Source organism: Oryctolagus cuniculus, chromosome 14 (genome assembly GCF_964237555.1).
Source record: "Oryctolagus cuniculus chromosome 14, mOryCun1.1, whole genome shotgun sequence".
Lineage (NCBI taxonomy): Eukaryota > Metazoa > Chordata > Mammalia > Lagomorpha > Leporidae > Oryctolagus > Oryctolagus cuniculus.
Genome location: NC_091445.1, coordinates 16,248,196 through 16,266,002, shown reverse-complemented (window position 1 = coordinate 16,266,002; position 17,807 = coordinate 16,248,196). Strand labels below are relative to the sequence as shown.

The following is a 17,807-nucleotide window of genomic DNA, read 5'->3' as shown; positions in this document are numbered from 1 at the left end:
GAATTAATTGTAAAATTTGTTCTCAAACAGTGTTTATATTTTGTGTGTGTGAGTCCAAATTGTTGAAATCTTTACTTAATTTAGAGTTGGTCTTCTGTGTATAAAGTTAATTGAAAATGAATCTTAATGGAGAATGGGACTAGGAATGAGAGAGGGAAGAGAAAGTGGGGTGGGAGTTGGGGGTGGGAGGGCGGGTATGTTAGGAAGAATCACTATGTTCCTAAAGTTCTACTTATGAAATTTGTACTTTAAATAAAAGGTTTCTAAAAAAAAGAAAGAAAGAAAAAGTTGTTGTAACTTTGCATTAAAGAGCCAGTTGTTGGGGCAAGTATTGTGGCATAATGGGTAAAGCCTCTGCCTACAATGCCGGCATCCCATATAAGCGCCCGTTTCAGTACTGGCTGCTCCACTTCTGATCCAGCTCCCTCTCTGTTAATGTGCCTGGGAAAGCAGCAGAAGATAGTTCAAGTGCTTGGGCCCCTGCTCCCATGTGGGAGACCCTGAAGAAGCTCCTGGCTCTTGGCTTCTGTCTGGCCCAGCCCTGACTGTTGTGGCCATTTGGGGAGGGAACTAGAGAAAAGAAGATGTCTCTCTGTGTGTCTCTCCCTCTCTCTGTAACCCTGTCTTTCAAATAAATTAAATTTAATTTAAAGAAGAACCAGTTGGATTATTACAAAAATTAGCAGAAGAAAAATAATTTTCTTTATTTTTGCCTTTATGTTTCCCACTTCCGTGCTGGGCATTTCTTGTTATAGATTGAAGTGTCTTCTGATGTCAGTTTCCTTCTGTCTAAAGAGCCTCTTGTGTCAGGTCTTATAGTTCCAATCTGCTTACAGCAAATTCTCTGAATTTTTGCCTATTGGAAAATTTCATCATTTCAATATTCTGTATTTTAATTTTTAAAATACATTTTTCTGTGGTTGAAAATAGAACTCTTGGGTTGATGAATTTGGGTTTTTTTCTTTTTAGTATTTGGAAGCTGTCACTTCATTGTCTCCATTTTTTTTTTTTTTTTTTTTTTTTGACAGGCAGAGTGGACAGTGAGAGAGAGAGACAGAGAGAAAGGTCTTCCTTTTGCCGTTGGTTCACCCTCCAATGGCCTCCACGGTTGGCGCGCTGCGGCCGGCGCACCGCGCTGATCCGATGGCAGGAGCCAGGAGCCAGGTGCTTTTCCTGGTCTCCCATGGGGTGCAGGGCCCAAGCACCTGGGCCATCCTCCACTGCACTCCCGGGCCACAGCAGAGAGCTGGCCTGGAAGAGGGGCAACCGGGACAGAATCCGGCGCCCCGACCGGGACTAGAACCCGGTGTGCCAGCGCTTCAAGGCGGAGGATTAGCCTAGTGAGCCGCGGCACCGGCCTCCATTGTTTCTTATGAGGAATCAGACATCTGTATCCTTGTTGTATTGTACGTCATATGTCTTAAGCTCTGTGTCGTGTGTCTTTTCCTGTATATAGTCTTTTTTTTCCTATAGCTAGTCTCAAGTTTATTTATTTGCTTGGGTTTTTTTTAGTTTTTTTTTTAAGACTTATTTATTTATTTGAAAGAATTACACAGAGAGAAGGAAGGGGTGGGGAGAGAGAGAGAGAGAGAGGTCTTCCATCTGCTGGTTCACCCCCAATTGGCCACAACGGCCAGAGCTGTGCCGATCCAAAGCCAGGAGCCAGGAGCCAGGATCTTCCTCTGGGTCTCCCACGCAGGTACCTGACTCGGGCCATCCTCTACTGCTTTTCCAGGCCATAGCAGAGAGCTGGATCGGAAGTGGAACAGCCAGGTCTCAAACCGGCTCACATATGGGATGCTGGCACCACTGCAGGCAGCGGCTTTACCCATTACGCCACCGCACCAGCTGCTTGTTTGTTTATTTATTGTATTTTTACTGTGATTGCCTACTTGTAGTTTTCCTGTTGTGCATTTTCAGTTCTTCTTTAATTTGTAAGTTAGTAATTTTTTTTTAGCAAATTTGGGACTCAGGCCATAATTCATTATTTTTTTCTACCTCTTTCTCTTTTTTGTCTACTAACAAGATTCCAAATGCACATAGGTTTGGTGGCCTTATATTGTCTTAAGTCATTTGTGCCTTTTTGTAAAAATTTAAGATACAAAGATAAATGGAGAGAGACAGAGAGAGAAACAGAGAGAGACAACTCCCATCCATCCACTCTCCAAATGCCCACAATGGCTATGGCTGGGCCAGGCTAAAGTTAGGAGACAAGAATGCAGTCTAAGTCTCCCACTTGGGCGGCAGAGACCCAACTACTTGACCATCACCTGCTGCTTCCCAGAGTACATGTTAACAGAAAGATGGAACCAGAGCTAGGTTTGAGAGTGGGGACTCTGATGTAAGTTGTGGACATCGTTAACAAACAGGCTAAATACCCACTCTTGCTCATTTTTCCCGTCTTTGGTTTTTAAATGTTTATTTATTTCAAAGAGTGAGAGAGAGAGAGAGAGAGAGAGAGAGAGAGAATGAGAATCTTCCACTCACTGGTTCCCTCCCCAAATGGCTGAAACAGCCAGAACTGGACCAGTCTGAAGCCAGGAGTCAGGAACTTCACCCAGGTCTCCCACATGGGAAGCAGGGGCCTAAGCACTTGGGTCATTCCCCGTTGTTTTTCTCAGGCCAGTAGCAGGGAGCAGGATCGGAAGTGGATCAGCCAGGACATGAGCCTGTGCTCACAGGGGATGCCAGCATTGCAGGCGGTGGATTTGCTGGCTACACCGCAATGCTGGCCCCTTCCCAGTGTCCCTACCCCCCACCCCACTCCGGGTTCTTTAGCTTCCATGATTCCATTGATTGGTTTACAAATGTATTCAATCTTCATCAGTCTGCTGTTAGGTCTACTCAGTGAATTTCCTTTCAGGTGTTTTACTTTATAGTTCTTAAATCTCTATTTTGTTACTTTTTAAGATTTCAATTTGTTAAAATATTTTATTTTTCACTCATTGTAGACATTTATTTAATTCCTGAGCATATTAATAGTAGTTACTGTAAAGTCTTCATTTGTGGGCCTGGCGTTGTGGTATAGTGGATAAAGCCACCACCTGCTGGCATCCCCTGTGGGCACAGGTTCATGCCTTGGCTGCTACACTTCTGATCCATCTCCCTGCTGACAGCCTGGGAAAAACAGCAGAGGCTGACTACCCGCACCCGTGTGGGTTAACTGGATAAAGCTCCTGGCTCCCAGGCTCAGCTTCATTGCCATCTGGGGAGTGTACCAGCAGAAGAAAGATCTCTCACTCCTTTCTCTCTCTCACTCCTTTCTTTCTCTCTCTCTCTCTCTCTCTCTCTCTCTCTCCCCCTCCCTCCCTCCGCCCTCCCCCGTCACTACCTCTCTCTATATAACTCAAATATTATTTTTAAATTTTTCATTTGCTTATTTCAATACCTGGATCTTCTTGAACTCCGTCTCTATTATTTTTATGTTTTTTTCCCTCATTGCCATGGATTCAATTTCCCTGTTTTTTTCTATATCTGCTAAGTTTTAATATAGGTTGGACATTGTAGAAGATAAGTTGTTCAGTCTCTGAGTTCTGTCATATTCTTCTGTAGAGTATTGCTTTTTATTCTGGTGGGCATTTAAATTACCAGCTTGGCTTCATGCTTTATTTTGGCAATAAATACTGCCCAGAGTTGTAAGGTAAACCCTTAGACCCAGGACATCATCTTTGCCACTAGGGAGTGTCCCTTCTGTGTTTCCGTGGAAACGCCAAGGTGTGTTATCAGGACTGCGGTCTAAACTCTCTCCTATTGTAGCCAGAAGCTTTAAAAATCTCTGCTCTGCTTCTTCATCTTCCCAGCTCCTTGGAGTCTCAGGCAATCACAGTTCAGGATTCAGCCAAAAAACAGAGGAATTTATTCACAGATTTGGAACTATTCCCCTTCTGTGGCTGACTCCTTTCTGAAAGGAATTTCTCTTCTGGTGTCCAGCTGTTCTGGCATCCCAAAACTCCATCTCAAGCCAAAAACTCCCTAGCCTTCTGTTTGGTCCTTACCACCCTGAACATGCAGAGAGACAGGTTCTGTCCGGGGGGAGGACCAGCCCTGTGCTGGAGGGCTGAGTGCCCGCCGATGGCCTGTGTGCAGTGCTCACCAGCCTAACAGAGGCTTTCTGTTTTGTCCGAGTTTCTTGTTGTTACAAAGAGGAGGGCAGACTGATGAGCAGAACGAGGACTCTCTTTTAAAAATGTGTCTGTATGAAGACACTATTAATGTTCTCATTATCAAAGTGATGAATCTTTATAGCACAAAATATTGTATTTATGAGTAGGAAAAAAAGTCTGAAAGGATATATTCCAAGTTATTTCTAAGTGATATGATTATTGATGATTTCAATTTTTTCTTTGTACATAACCTAACTAGCATAGGTAGAACAGTGAAGTCATTTCCTGGTTCTTCTACAAGCGATTTGTTTATGATAGCTCTTTTTAATAAGATGTGCTTATGCTTTCTTGCTACATTTCATGTTACAATTCCAGGAGGTTAACTATGTAAAATCTTAGCAGTCTGTCTGTATGGTAAACAAAATTCTTTTTGACTCTAGGATAGAAAATTGGGGACAAATCAAAGTTAAATGGCTTATCCAGAATCTTAGGCACATTGACAGAATAGCCAAAAATAGACCTTAAATTTTAAGTCCCTCAGTTCAGCTGTGTATACTTTTTCTCAACCCTCAGCATCAATGTATGTGGTTAATTCTACATTTTCTAATGGGTATGAAAGAAAATTATCATAGTTAAATATAAGCATCAAATATTTTGGAAACTTCACTTTAGTCACTGATTTCAATCTCCTCTCCATCAAGTCTCTTATTAGAACTTTTAGCAGATGGAAAATTTGACTGATTTTAATTTTACTGCGGTTAACCCTCCAAGGGCCAACAGCAAAATGGCAGGAAGGCATGGCTTGGGAAAGGAAGGAATTTCCTTCTTTCCTGGGATGTAAGCTTACATATGGAAAATAGGGCCAAAAGATGAGTATTGGATCTAGCTATTCAATGATACGTTTGTAAACTTAACCAGGCATATTTTAACAGCATTCTTATGCTTACTAAAAATATCCTAAAACTTAGTGATAGAATCAGTGTTGTCACTCTGAAGTTTCAGATTGAAATCGAAACTGTCTCATAAAAGATACCAAATAAAACTAGATTTGAGAATCCCAGAGAAACAGATAAGAGTGAAAGCAAACGATTATTAAATATTAGTAGTTTACAATCTGCAGTCCTGAGCTGGATTCTGCAGGGGAGGGTACGCAGTGCTGTAAGACGGTGTGACGCGGCTGTTGACAGTCAGCATGCTCATATCTCTGTGCAGAGTGCTGGGTTTGAGTGTCACCTCTGCTTCGTCCTTGGGAAGCAGCGGTGACGGCTGTAGTTGAGCCTCTGTCAGCCACATGGAGACCCAGGTTGAGTTCCAGCCTCCAGGCTTCGGTGTGGCCCACCCCAGGCTATTGTGGGCGTTTGGGAAGTGAGCCAACAAATGGAAGATATCTCTCTCTACCTTTTGAATAAATAAATAGATTTTTTGAAAGAGCTGTAAGGACTACTAGCAAAATTACATACAAACAGTAGAATAAAAGTATTATTTCAATATTCCAAATTTGAAAGCTGTACTGTGGTTGTGTAGGGTTGGTTCTCAGTTCCCACTCCTAACTCAGGCTTCCTGCTGATGCAGGAATGCAGCCGTAATGGTCCAGGTAACTGGGTTCCTGATACCCATGTTGGAGACCTGGATTGCATTTCTGGCTTCAGGTTTGGTCCTGGCACCATCCTGACTGTTGTAGGCATTTGAGGCCTGAGTCAATAGGTGGAAGCCATCTCTCTTACCTGTCTTGCATGTATAAAATACAAATTTAAAATTCAAATGAAAATTTTTCCCAAAAGTTTTAGAAACATTCCCTAATAGTCATTTTGATTTTAATTAATTAATTTATTTTAGAGAGAAAGAGACAAAGAATGAGATAAAGAAATCTTTCAAATACTGCTTTACTCCCCAAAATGCCCCCAACAGCCTGGGCTGGGCCAAACTGAAACCAGGAGCCAGCAACTCAATCCGAGTCTCCCATGGAGGTGGCAGGGATACACTTACTTGAGCCGTCTCTGCTTCCTTCCAGGCTGTACATTGGTAGCTGGAATGGGCAGATGGGGAGATGGAGCTGGAACATGAACCCAGGTACTCCACTGTGCTATGCAGTGCAGACCTGTTAACCACTAAGCCAGGCTCCCACCCAGTGTCTTGGGTTGCAGCATCCCAGATTCATTTCCTCTGTTTCACCTTTGAGGGTAAGACACAGCATTTTTACCATGCAGCATGTTTCTCTGAGACCCATGTCGTTCACTGCCCCTCATCCTCCTGCTTGTTCCTTCATGTCAAGAGATGTGAGTTATATAAAAGTGAGTCTGTTGCCTTCTGTGTTAAAGTCTACAGCAATCATGTGTGCTGTGTTGGGAGCATTATTCTTTTTAAAAGGACTGTGCTGGAATGATTATACAGAAAGGTCATGTGTAGGAAATGACCTATTGATTGGCTCTCTGAAGTTAAAAGCACTGACCTTGGGGTTCTGTTCCTCTGTAAGTGTGCATTCGCAGCTTATCAAAGATTGCCAGCTATACTCAGCCAGGAGCAAATTCTCACCTTCCCGCACTCAAGACCTTCAAGGTACTGTTTTAGCAAAAGCTAATGACAGGAATATAAATAAAAATACTTAGATTTCTTAGAACTGTCATGCTAACCCATGGCAGTAATGGTTCCTTTCTGTGTTTGCATTAACTGCTTCTGTGTCCTCTCACTGAGGCATGGGTCATCATTTCCTACCATGCCAACTTCTGTGTTCTGTGCTCCCCTTTAAGAACATATAACCAGGAATACTGGATCTTAGGAGAGATTTTTATTTATCTCTAAAAGATTAAATGAATGAGAGAACAAAAGGAGGAAAAGAAAACCCACACAAATTAAAAAGTGAATTAAATGTTTTGGTTTTGTTGTTTTGTTTTTGTTAGCTATGGTATACTGGTTACCTATCAGTAAGAAATATTGTTGTCCAATGGAAGCTGTTCTTTTATTGGGCCATCTGTAAGTTCAAGTCTTATTTTCCTTTGTTCAACAGGTATAATTAGAAACTTCCCTGGTTCCTTCATAGGGTTCAGTGTACAGTTGTGAGATAGACACACACACACACACACACAATGGATGGATAAAGTGATTTATTCCTTTTTTTAAAAGATTTATTTATTTATTTGAAAGAGTTACACAGAAAGAGGAGAGGCAGAGGAAGAGAGAGAGGTCTTCAATCTGCTGGTTCACTCCCCTACTGGCTGCAATGGCCGGAGCCAGGAGTTTCTTCCAGGTATCCTACGTGGGTGCAGGGACCCAAGGACTTGGGCCATCTTCTGCTGCTTTCCCAGGCCACAGCAGAGAGCTGGATCAGAAGTGGATCAGCTGGGACTCAAATCGGCACCCATATGGGATGCCAGTGGTTTAGGCCAGTGCATTAACCCACTGCACCACAGCACCAGCCCCAACTGATTTATTCTTTTTTTTTTTTTTTTTTTTTTTTTTGACAGGCAGAGTTATAGACTGTGAGAGAGACAGAGAGAAAGGTCTTCCTTCCGTTGGTTCACCCCCCAAAATGGCTGCTACGGCCAGAGCTACGCCAATCCGAAGCCAGGAGCCAGGTGCTTCCTCCTGGTCTCCCATGTGGGTGCAGAGCCCAAGCACTTGGGCCATCCTCCACTGCCCCCCCCCCCCCGGGCCACAGCAGAGAGCTGGACTGGAAGAGGAGCAGCCGGGACTAGAACCCAGCGTCCATATGGGATGCTGGCACCACAGGTGGAGGATTAACCAAGTGAGCCACGGCACCGGCCCCTGTTCTTATTTTTCAAAATCAAGTCCCATCTCTGCTCCTGATTCAGCTTCCTGATAATGCACACCCTGGGAGGCAGCAAATAATAGCTCAAATACTTGGGTCCCTACCACCCACATCGAAGACCCAGATGGATTTCCTGGCTCCTAGCTTCAGCCTGGCCCAGCCCTGACTCTTGTAGACATTTGGATAGTGAACCAGCAAATAGAATTTCTCTCTCTCTCTCTCTCTCTTTCTTTCTTTCTCTCTCTCCCTTTCTCCCTCCTTCCCTCCTCCATCTCTCACTGCCTTTCAAATAAATAAATAAATCTAATAAATCTTTAAAAATAAATAAATGGCATTGTATTTAAAGCAAATATATAAAGCAAAGAAATATGACTAGAATCTTTTTGAATTCTGTAACACATATAAAATGTACTTCAACCCAATATCTCAAACCTTAAAACTGTAAATATTTACCAACTCAGAAGTAACCTTAATTACAGAAGAAGACAATTTGACTTTTGAGCCAGAATAAAAGATGCCACCCCATGGGTCACCTACAGAGTCGTAAAAAAGCCTATGGATGCAGTAAGGATTATTTTCATGATCCTTCATAGTAATTATTTAGCTGTATCTAGTTGTGTTCAATTTTTACCACAAATAAATCCTTAGAAGAACTTCATGTTCAGTCTAATCATTAATGAACTTCCTTTATTCTGATACTCTATAATATTATCTGATATTGAGTATTCAGTCCTGTGCAATAGGTTCTCATATTTTTTTTCTAAAATAAATCAGTGATAGAAATTTGCAATGTTTATGTGACACATTTGTGAATAGGTTATTTAATTTAACATGAATGTATTTTTATCTTAATGGAAGATGTTACTCTATGTGGATTAATCATCTGTATAAATAAGTTCAGAACCCTTTACAAATTCTTGCCATGTAGAAGGCAATTTTATTATGAGATTTTTTTTTTTTTTTAAAAAAAGGACATTCAGAGAAGAAATGCTTTTGGAGACTGAACTGGGAGCAAAATTAAAGTAATAACTGGACAGACCAAGGACAAATCTAGACTTACAGACTGAATGTGACTAAAATAGTCTCTTTCTGCGTTACCTTCATTGGAAAGAACCTATCACAGTGTTAAGAGCACAGCTGACACTGAAGGAACCATCAGCGGCTATTGTAAGGGGCAAGGGAACATTCATGACCGGTAGTCAGCCACTGAGTGCTATTTCCTGACAGAGCTAGGTCTTTCTAAAGTGCACAGGCAAGAAATAAATCAAAATATTTTTTTAGTTTCTTGAGGACCCCCCATAGTGTTCTCCATAATGGCTGTGTACTAATTTGTATTCTCACCAGCAGCATGTTGGGGTCCCCTTTTCCCACACCCTCACACCACCAAAACACGTGAGATGTAACAAGTTCTCGTGCTCCACAGCACAGTGGGATGGTGATGATTCACAGTAATGGATTATGTACTGTGTAAAGAAGTGGAAGAGTTGCTGGTGGGCTCCAAACAGAAAGAAAAGAAAATTGAAAGCCTGATTGCTTGATTTGATAAGTTTATATTGAGTGTGGGTGTTCAACAGTTACAATGTGCCCATAAATTGTACAAGTATCCAGAAAAGTACAGGTATTACAAGTTAGTCAAAATATTTCAAAATAAAATAATTAACTTTAAAAGATAAAGGAATGTAACTGATGCAGTTTTATGTTGCTCATAACGTGATTTTATTCATCTCACTAGCTAATGGTATGAACATATTTGAGGCTCTATTGCTTGTATTTTAAAGTCTTCTTAAATTTGTAACTGTAATAAAAGATATGAAAAAGGGAAAAAAACAAAACAAATTATTTATACAAACTATGATTGCTCGAAGAGAAAATTCAAAATCTACAGATAAATTTTTAATTTAGCAAGGTTACTGGATAGAAACTCACTATACAAAAAGCAAGTGCATTTATATATACATATATCAACAACAAGCAGTCAGAAGTAAAGTATTTAAAGATCCAGGGGCCAGCACCATGGCTCACTTGGTTAATCCTCCACCTGCGGCACCGGCATCCCATATGGGCTCCGGGTTCTAGTCCCGGTTGCTCCTCTTCCAGTCCAGTTCTCTGCTGTGGCCTGAGAAGGCAGTGGAGGATGGCCCAAGTGCTTGGGCCCCTGTACCCACATGGGAGGCCAGGAGGAGGCACCTGGCTCCTGGCTCCTGGCTTCGGATCGGTGTAGTTCCGGCCGTAGCAGCCATTTGGGGAGTGAAGCAACGGAAGGAAGACTTTTCTCTCTGTCTCTCTCATTGTCTATAACTCTACCTGTCAAATAAATAAATAAATAAATAACTTTTTAAAAAAAGTATTTAAAGATCCACTTACAGAAGCATCAACAAATTTGCAGTACTTAAAAATTAAGAGATATATGTCCATAGATTCAGTCACTTAAATGAACAACGCCAGTTTTCCGAAGTTAATATGTAAGTTTAGTGTCATTCTGTCAAAATATTAGCAAAACGGCGTTGGTGGTATAGTGGTGAGCATAGCTGCCTTCCAAAATACTAGCAAATGTAAAGTTCTAGATTCCCAAGACCATATCCACTTCTGATACTGACTGCAAGTTTGGGTGTCCCCAAATCTACCCCTCATGAGGCTTCCACCCTCATGACCTAAAGAGCTCCCAAATCGTCCACCTCCATATATGATCACATCGAGGATTAGATTTCAACATATAGATTTGGGGGGGGGGGTGGATACAAATATGCAGTCCAGATTCTGTGCTGTGCACGTATCAGCTCTCGCACTCTCGCAAATTGACCTTTAGGTTTTCATTCAGTTCCAGATCATAAAGTAACTGGAGTAATCCACAATGACTATCTTCCCTCCTGCTTCCTTCCTCCTTCTAGTAGCTGCAAAGCAAAGGTTTGTGCTTTTCCAAGTCTGACAAAGCAATAAAAGAGTGTGCTGTGGACGCAGAAGTTTGCATATGATCCACCCACTTATTTAGAATGCTAGTAGCATTAGCACTGTGCTTTATAAATCTTTAAATGTTTTTCTGATTCTTTCTAAGTATTCAATGCCATGATCTTCTTTATGCCTTCATTTCTTTAATTTAAAATGGGAATCATTGTCAAAATAGTACAATAACCAGCACAGCAGATTTCTGTTTCTATATTTTATGTTTTTAGTAACAGTTATTAGTATTGATTTTATGGTGAATTTTACTTAGGACAATTGTTTATACCACAAACATATATAAAGGCAGAACTGTGATATCTGGAATAAATAATTGTAAAGCCTTATTTCCAAAGGATTTGGAGATAAAGTATTTCTCTTTCTAATTTTATCATTTTAAAGACAGAGGCTGAGAATCGGACCATCCACTGGTTCACTTACAACAACCAGGGCTAGACCAGGCCAAGGCCAGGAACCCAGAACTTAATCCCAATCTCCCACGTGGACGATGGAGGACCCAGTTTTTGAGCCATCTCAGAGGGTGCATCAGAAGGAAGCTGAAACCAGAATCAGAGCCAGGACATGAGCCCTCTGAGATCAGATGCAGGCCTCCCAAGCGGGATCTTAACCACTGCTCCGAATGCTTACTGCAAAGCAAAATATTTCTCATACATCAAATGACTAGAAGCCGGCGCCGTGGCTCAATAGGCTAATCCTCCACCTTGCGGCGCCGGCACACCGGGTTCGAGTCCCGGTTGGGGCGCCGGATTCTGTCCCGGTTGCCCCTCTTCCAGGCCAGCTCTCTGCTATGGCCAGGGAGTGCAGTGGAGGATGGCCCAGGTGCTTGGGCCCTGCACCCCATGGGAGACCAGGAAAAGCACCTGGATCCTGGCTCCTGCCAGGATCAGCGCGGTGCGCCGGCTGCAGCGGCGGCCATTGGAGGGTGAACCAGCGGCAAAGGAAGACCTTTCTCTCTCTGTCTCTCTCTCTCACTGTCCACTCTGCCTGTCAAAAAAAAAAAAAAAAAAAAAAAAAAAAAAAAAAAAAATGACTAGAAAAGCAAAAGTACATGATAATATACAGCAAGATCCTGAATCATAAAGAAAGAAAAGGAGTAGTTAGTATGGACAGAGGTTAATCAGAGAAGGTATGTTACAGAAAGTAAATATTGAACTGGATCTCCAGTAAATTAAATATGTGTCTTCTGAAAATTTTTAGTATCTCAGTGCTTAATGAATTTGCAGTGTTGATTATATTTGGGGAAAATGTCTCTGTGACTTTGGCCTGTCACATCCTCTCTATATTTTAGATTAGTCATCTGTGAAATGAGACTTCATCATCATCATCATTATTATTATTATTATTACTACTACTAAAATTAGATTTAATCTTGGGTCCTTCCACATCTTTTTGCTCCATATTTGTTATATTTCTATCTGCATCTAAACATGTGGCAAGGCAGCTACATCTCTGGAACACAAGCTTTGGAAAAATTTAAGTTTTTTGACTCTCGGAGGGTTCTGACACTTTCCTAAACCTTGTGTGATGCCAGTAACATCTCAGCTAAAAAGATCTGGAAGATACTTCAAATATCTGTTAGTGCTTATCAGCTAGTTACTAACAAAGCACCTGAGTCTACCTCATCTTTGTGCTGGAAAGAGCAAGCAGCACACTCTGTTTTCTTCAGCTTTTGTAATGGAGTATCCAACTGTAATTACATTGTAATTTTTAAATTTTTACTTATCTAGGAAGTATATAGAGAGAACTCCTATCTGCTGATTCACCTCCCAAGTGCTCAGAACTGAGGATGTTCACAGATCAATCCAGGTCTCCCAGAGTGTTGGCAGAAACCCAGTTACTTGAGCCTTCAATGCTGCTTTCCAAAGTCAGCATCGGCAAGAAGCTGGAGTCAGGAGTTGGAGCCAGCAGGAATCAGACCCATGTTCTCCAATATGGGATGCAGGTGTCTTAACTGGCTCTTGGCTTCTGGCTTCGGATAGGCCCAGCTCCAGCTGTTATGGCCATTTGGGAGATGAACCAGCAGATGGAAGACCTTTCTCTCTGTCTGTCCCTCTCTCTGTGGCTCTGCCTCTCAAATAAATAAATTAAAAATCTTTAAAAAAGGAAAAAAAAATGACAAGGTGAGGGGGCAGCCTTGTAGCTCACTGGGTTAAACTGCTGCCTGTGATGCTGACATCCATATGAGAGCACTGATTCCAGTCGCAGTTGTTCAGCTTCCCATCCAGCTCCCTGGTAATGTGCCTGGGAAGGCAGATGACAGCCCAAGTAACTGGGTCCCTGCCATCTGTGTGGGAGCCCCAAATGGAGTTCCCTGTTCTTGGCTTCATCCTGGCCCAGCCTTGATTGTTGCTGACACTTGAGAGTGAACCAGCAGCACATGGATTAGATACCTCTCTCTCTCTATCTCTCTCTCTCTCTCTCTCTCTTTTTCCTCCTCCTCCTCCTCCTCTTCCTCCCTCCCTCCTTCTCCCTATTTTTTTTAAGATTTATTTATTTATTTGAAAGTCAGAGTTACACAGAGAGGAGAGGCAGAGAGAGAGAGGTCTTCCGTCCAATGGTTCACTCCCCAGATGGCCGCAATGGCCGGAGCTGTGCCGATATGAAGCCAGGAGCCAGGAGCTTCTTCTGGGTCTCTCATGCGGGTGCAGGGGCCCAAGAACTTGGGCCATCTTCTACTGCTTTCCCAGGCCATAGAAGAGAGCTGGGTTAGAAGAGGACCAGCCAGAACTAGAACCGCTGCCCATATGGGATGCAGGTGCTTCAGGCCAGGGCGTTAACCCGCTTCGCCACAGCACCGGCCCCCTCCTTATTTTTTTAAAAAGATTTATTTATTTATCTGGGAGTCAGAGTAACAGAAAGAGGGAGAGACAGAAAGAGAGGTCTTCCATCTGCTGGTTTACTCCCCAAATGGCTGCAACGACTGGAGCTGAGCCAATCCGAAGCCAGGAGCTAGGAGCTTCATCCTGGTCTCCCATGCAGGTGCAGGGGCCCAACGACTTGGACCATCTTCTACTGCTTTCCCAGGCCATAGCAGAGTGCTGGATCAGAAGTGGAGTAGCCCATATGGGATACAGGCACTGCAGGAGGCAGCTTTACCCACTACATCACAGCAACAGCCCTCCCTATTTCTTTTTTACAAAATATTTTTACAGAAGATCAAATACAGAGAGAGAGAGAGAGAATAAAGCAATAGGCGGGAGTGGATGGGAGGGAATAGGGAAATATAGGCCCAAGGACCCAAAGTAACAGGTATGTAGAATCACCATGTCAAGGTATCTAATGTGTAGCATGTGAACTAAAGTTAATAAAACCATATTGTTTTGGGGATTTTTGCTAAATATGTAGATTTTAGCTGCTCTCACCATTAAAAATAATAACTACATGAGATTGTAGATGTTAATTTGCTTCATTATTATAAACTTGTCTATCTATGTGAATCCTATAACATCACATGATAAATCTCAAATATATACAATAATAAAATATATTTTAAAATAATAAAAGAAGCCGGCACCGTGGCTCACTAGGCTAATCCTCCGCCTGCTGCACTGGCACCCCGGGTTCTAGTCCCAGTTGGGGCAACAGATACTGTCCCGGTTGCTCCTCTTTCAGTGCAGCTCTCTGCTCTGGCCTGGGAAGGCAGTGGAGGATGGCCCAGGTCCTTGGGCCCTGTACCCGCATGGGAGACCAGGAGGAAGCACCTGGCTCCTGGCTTCGGATCGGCGCAGCGCGCCGGCCACAACACGCCGGCCATACCGGCCACTTGGGGGGTGAACCAACGGAAAAAGGAAGACCTTTCTCTCTGTCTCTCTGTCTCTCTCTCTCTCTCTCTCTCTCTCTCACTGTTTAACTCAGCCTGTCAATAAATAAATAAATAAATAAATAAAAGAAAATGACAGATGAAAATTTAAAAGAGGGGTCTCTGGCCCACACTTGAGCTCCAGTTTGGGGTTTTTTTTGTTTGTTTGTTTTAAGATTTGTTTATTTGAAAGGCAGAGTGACAGAGAGAACAATCATCAATCAGCTGGTTCATTCTCCAGATGGCCACAATAGCTAGGTGTGAACTAGGTGGAAGCAATGTGTCAATGAAGGCAATTCCTTGTGGCAACAGTGAAAGTAATAACTGAAACAAGACAAGAGTTAAAACCAAAGAAGACACCGCTTTCCCAGCTGTCTGAGTTCAGCAGACAATAGGAACAATTAAAATGTATCGCTTTTTTATTGGTTAAGAGAAGGATGATTGCAGAGGTCTCCCAGGGCTCAATGTCAGAGACCCCCAGCCACTGCAGGCTGTGTACCCTGCCTCAAGAATAAATTTACTTCCCAGAGTTGTCTCTCTGAGTCTTAAAGGACCCTGCGTTACCCACCCACCCCCTCCTCACCCCTACCAAAGGTGAAAGATCTACATTTGGCAAAAACAAAACAAGAGCAATCAAAAGGTGCTGAGCAGAAAGCACAGGCTGCCTCAGAAACTGCAAATGACCCCGAAGTTTCCACCACTGATTGTACGCCTTTATTTCCGCCTATCTCTTCTCTCTGGTCAAACTTGATGTCTTGCCTTCAGGGTCTTAACACAGTCCAGCTTTTATGGGCTTGCAACAGAGTTGGCAGTGGAAAGAGACTTCCCTGCATCTTACACAAGTAATTTAACAAGGCGATGCCGCATGTTTGCTGAGCTGTGCTTGGTAGTTCCCTTATAGCACGAGTCTCAGTGAACACCTCATGCCGCCCCATTCACTGCCCCTGAGTCCGACAGTCTCACACTTGTCCCTTCCACCTTGCAGGGTCTCCATTAGGAGCCCTGTGTTCAAATATTGCTAAGTTTTTGTTTTATTTTTCAATGATGTTCTCCTTAGTTGCTCTAGAATTCATTTTTAAATGAATTTTAGTAGCCATATTTTATTTCTTTTTAGAAGGCACATTATTTTTCAGTGCTCTGATAGTTCTGATTCTTTATAACGTTCTAAAAATAACTGCTGGTGAGCTCATAAATTCATTAGTTAATCCCACTGGGACTCAGTAATGCATATTACAGACCTCCTGATTTTTATATATTAGATTTTCTCAAGAATTCCCTTACCTGTTATTATCAACATAGCTCTATTGACAGGGTCTTCATTACTTCCTAATTGCCCATACTTCTTTTTCTTGTTAAAGATCAATTTTTAAAATCAAGCATTGTCATTTTGAAAGTATCACAGACATGTTTTCCTGTTAATATTAATGTGTTTCATATCTTTCCAGTTTCTCTCCCTTTACCATAGGAACATACAAAGTTTAATCATTACCTTCTGCCTTAAAAATGCACACATTTTCCAGGGGAGGAATGCACTGGGAGAGGGTAGGGGCACATGCTGAGTTTTTCTCCCTCAAATAAACATCTGTAAAAATGATCTCATATCTGCACTTGACTTTGTGAACAGTGATAATCCTGATTGTAAACCAGATCCTATGTTGTAAATCGCATCCAGTGTTGAAATTATTCCATGAACTTTTGGTTTAGGACCATGTAAGATGATATGCAGCAATAATTAGAATAGTGAATTGATGACCAAGAAATTCTCCTAAATTATCTTTTTGATGAAATTACTTGACCATCAGAATGTATATCAGTCTGCTTACTGTTCAGTATTTACTGGTAAGCCTCATCTCTAGCAAATCTTATTTGTACATGCATACATACGTGCCTGCATGCGTGTGTATATATGTGTGTAATGTCATTGTCAGAATGTGTTCCCCGGAGCCAGCATTGTAACATAGCTGGTTAAGCTGCTGCCTATGACGCTGCTGCCATATGGGTGTCATTTCCACTCCTGGCTGTTCCACTTCCAATCCATCTCCCTGCTAATGCCCCTGGGAAAGCAGCAGATCATGGCCTGTTTAGTTACTTATTTGCTTGTTTGTTTGAAATGCAGAGTTACAGAGAAGGGGGGGGAGAGAGAGAGAGAGAGAGAGAGAGAGAGAGAGAATTCCTTCCATTTGCTTCTTCATTCCCCAAGAGAAAGAGAGAGAGAGAGAATTCCATTTGCTTCTTCATTCCCCAAATGGTCAACAGCCAGTGCTGAGCCAGGCAAAAACCAGGAGCCTGGAACGTCATCCAGTCTCCCACATGAGTGGTGGCAGCGGCCCAAGCACGCGGGCCATCTTCTTGCAGCTTTCCCAAGTACATTAGCAGGGAGCTAGATTGGAAGTGGAGTAACAGCGACTTGAAGCTGTGCCCATATGGGATGCCAGTGTTGCAGGTGGTGGCTTAACCCACTGTTTCACAATGCCAGCCCCCAATAGCCTACTTCTTCATTTTAAAATTCTCTATTTCCAGAAACTCTATTTGCATATAACTTTTTTAAAAGATTTATTTATTTGAGAGTCAGAGTTAGAGAGAGAGAGAGGGCGAGACAGAGAGAGAGGTCTTCCATCTGCTGCTTCACTTCCCAAATAGCCACAACAGCCAGAGCTGGGCCAGTCCGAAGCCAGGCGCTTCTTCTGGGTCTCCCACACAGGTGCAGGGGCCCAAGAACCTGGGTCATCTTCTACTGCTTTCTCAGACCATAAGCAGATAGCTTTATCAGAAGAGGAGCAGCTAGGACTTGAACCAGTGCCCATATGGGATGCCAGCACAGCAGGTGGAGGCTTAACTATTATGCCATAGCACCAGCCTCTACATAGAACTTTTTAAGACAACTACTGCAGGGCTGGTGTTGTGACATACCAGGTTAACCTGCCACCTGCGATGCCAGCATCCCATGTAGGTGCTGGTTTGAGTCCTGGCTGTTCCACTTCTGATCCAGCTCCTTGCTAATGTACCTGGGAAAGCAGCAGAAGATGACCTGAGTGCTTGAGCCCCTGCCACCCATTGTCAGAGACCTGGATGAAGCTCCTGGCTTTGGTCTTTCCCAGCCCTGGTCATTATAGCCATTTGGGTAATGAACCAATGGATGAAAGATTGTGTGTGTGTGTGTGTGTGTGTCCCTCTCTCTTCC

The 17,807-nt window shown here is 42.7% G+C and overlaps 1 protein-coding gene across 2 annotated transcripts in view; it reads left to right on the top strand.

Annotated features, from left to right (window-relative positions):
* Positions 1 to 17,807, top strand: part of ARB2A (ARB2 cotranscriptional regulator A) — a 472,110-nt gene that overhangs the window by 445,848 nt on the left and 8,455 nt on the right. The window lies entirely within an intron of this gene.